The sequence below is a fragment of the Aegilops tauschii genome, chromosome 7 (assembly GCF_002575655.3).
Source record: "Aegilops tauschii subsp. strangulata cultivar AL8/78 chromosome 7, Aet v6.0, whole genome shotgun sequence".
NCBI classification, from domain to species: domain Eukaryota; kingdom Viridiplantae; phylum Streptophyta; class Magnoliopsida; order Poales; family Poaceae; genus Aegilops; species Aegilops tauschii.
The window spans coordinates 268,130,150-268,133,122 of record NC_053041.3 but is presented as its reverse complement, the minus strand read 5'-3'; positions in this window follow the sequence as shown (position 1 = coordinate 268,133,122).

Below are 2,973 nucleotides of genomic sequence, written 5' to 3'. Positions count from 1 at the left end.
GTAAGTTGTGCCAAGTATTAAGGGACAGATAATAACAGAGAGATAATACGAGTTTTTTAATGGGTTTTCTTTCGCTGGAAAAGGGGCGTGGGTAGAGATAAGCTTCGCAGCCGTCGGATGGAAAATAAGTCGCTGGGAGCACGGATGGGAGCAGGGGACGGGAGCAGGCAAGCCCCGTCCCTCCTTCGGGAGCCTCGCAACGACTAGCATCACTTGTCGCGCTCTCAGTCATTTGCCACATGTCGCGCTCTGGGCGCTCCCTCCGGACTTTTTTTTCGCACGCGTTTTCGGCTATTTAAACGGATTTTTTTTGTTTTTTCGACGTTTTGGTTTTCTACCGTTCTTCCTGAGCTTTTTGACCAAGAAACAATTTCGAAAAAAATTGCACGAAAAAACGTGTTTTCTTTTTTTCCCTTTTCACGAGTCACGGGTTTTCTTGCGTGAGAGGTACGGTTTTGCTTTCGCGAGAGTCACGGTCGTGCCTCTCGGAAACGAAAAAATAACGCGTTTTCTGTTTTTTTCTTTCGCGAGTCAAGGTTTTGCTTCCGCGAGAGGCACGGTTGTGCTTTCGCGAGAGTCACAGCCGTGCCTCTCGGAAACGTAAAAAAACGCGTTTTATGTTTTTTTTTTTCGCGGGAGTCACGGTTTTGCTTCCGCGAGAGGCACAGTTGTGCTTTCGCGAGAGTCACGGCCGTGCCTTTCGGAAACGAAAAAAACGTGTTTTCTATTTTTCTTTTCTTTCGCGAGAGTCACGGTTTTGCTTCCGCGAGAGGCATAGGTGTGCTTTCGCGTGAGTCACGGCCGTGCCTCCTCGGAAACCAAAAAAAAACACGTTTTCTCTATTTTTTCCTTCCGCGAGAGTCACGGTTTTGCTTCCGCGAGAGGCATGGTTGTGATTTCGTAAGAGGCACGGGCATGCCTCTTTCGGAAAGGGAAAAAACCCGTGCTCCTGGTTCGGTTTTTTCGTCCGGTGTTTTCGGCCGTTTTTCGTGAAAAAAAAGTTCGTCAAAACCTATCAACACTGGATCTAGTTTTTAAAATCTCGACGCGAGGAATCCAACGGTGAAAGCGGTTTGAGATTTGGACGCACGGTTTGAGAGATAAAACATTTTGAATAAACGGATCTACGAAAAAAGGGAAAACTCATAGGTTGCGACAAGTGACGCGCTGCATGTGCGCCACTTGTCGCAACCTGGGGAGTTTGAGTGATCTTTGTAACGAGTACTCCTCAACTAGTGATTTCGGTAACTTAAGCATCTCCCACAGCTCCCTAATCCGTAAAAAAAAACTGCCATTTACGGGGAATTGGGTTAGAAAAAAATGGATTAGAGAGAACATCAACTTCAAGGACACTTATAACACTTTACCTACCTTTTGGAGAAGTTCTCACAAAACTGTAACTTTTGGTCTAACGATTAACACACAATCCAAATTTTTAGTGCTCAAACTAACGATCACCTACGTCAACCGAGTTGAATCAGACCAAGTCCTCTGTGTACATGCGGTCATCTCCCGAGCCAGAGTCAAGCCGCCGCCAGCTCGCTTGTCCCCGACAGCTCGCCGTCTCCTCCCCCTCAGCGCTGGCTGGTCCTCAGTTTTGTAATCCTTCTATACTAGTATATATATATATTATATATTATATATACTATATACTGTAGCAGTTGTAAACTTTTAAACTTGAAGGCCATAAATCAACATTAGCCGTTGATAAAGTCCATCCATGGTTCAAAATACTGGGATTCGCATCTACAGTACACGCTACAGTACCAGCAAAGAAGATACTGCTGTGTTCCAGAACCATCAACAGATTACCCATGCGGCCATGCAGGAATAGTTGGCAAATTTGACAAATTTGACCTGTGGACGAAATCAAATCACAGAATGAACTGCCCGTGAAACTATTTCACGTGGCTGACCTTTTTGTGTGACGCCCGACATGAAGGCGCCACACTACATTGTGCAACGTCTCACAGATAGGCGCTACACGCCTGGCCAGCGTTGCACCCTAGACTGCCTAAAAATTGCTAAGTCATTGTGCAGAGCCTACGAGCCACGCGCTGCACTGTATAGTGTGGGGCCTAGCTCCCAGGCGCTGCACTAGTGGTTGCACTACAAAATAAAGCAACCACTAGTGCAACGCCTATAAGCTAGGCGCTACACTGTATAGTGTGACGCCTAGCTCTCAGGCGCTGCACACTGACTTAGTAATTTTCGGATCACACGGGTGCGACGCTGGTCAGGCGTATAGCGCCTATCTGTGAGGCGTTGCACAGTGTAGTGTGGCGCCTTCGTGTCGGGCGTCACACAAAAAGGTCAGCCGCGTAAAATAGTTTCACGGGCAATTCATTCTGTGATTTGATTTCGTCCATAGGTCAAATTTGTCAATTTTGCCGGAATAGTTCACCTGCTTACTGCTGCTGCCCACTCCATCCGTGTGCGTAGCTTGCCGGGCCAACCGTACGTGCCATGGCATGCGGCCATGCGCACTGGCATCCAATCCGTGAGGGCCGGCAGCACGCGTGGTAATCGCGTTGGTTCTGTATTCTGAGTATTTTTAATGGAGGAATGGGAGCGATCTGTAGTGCAAGATATTGATCCAGGGATGGCGTGAGAAGTAGCCAACAGACAAAGGTAGTTGGAAGATTTCATGGGGCGATTATAAAGATTCTTTTATGGATAAAACACTGAGATAAACTTTTTTAGGGAAAGATATTGAACGGATGCGAAAATATGAAAATAAAAACTTTACTGTATATGGCAAGAAAATTCATACAGCAAATCGATTCGTGCAGTAATGTATGTTTTCTTATATCCCAGTTTATATACCCTTCTCCAAAAATATCCCAGTTTATATACAGAGGACTTAGCTAGACGGTCCATTGTGGATTGAGCAAAGAAATGTAGTGGAACAGACAATTTTGGAAACTGATATGTCCAGAATCAGTAGATGCATACCCGTTTATGAATCATTCT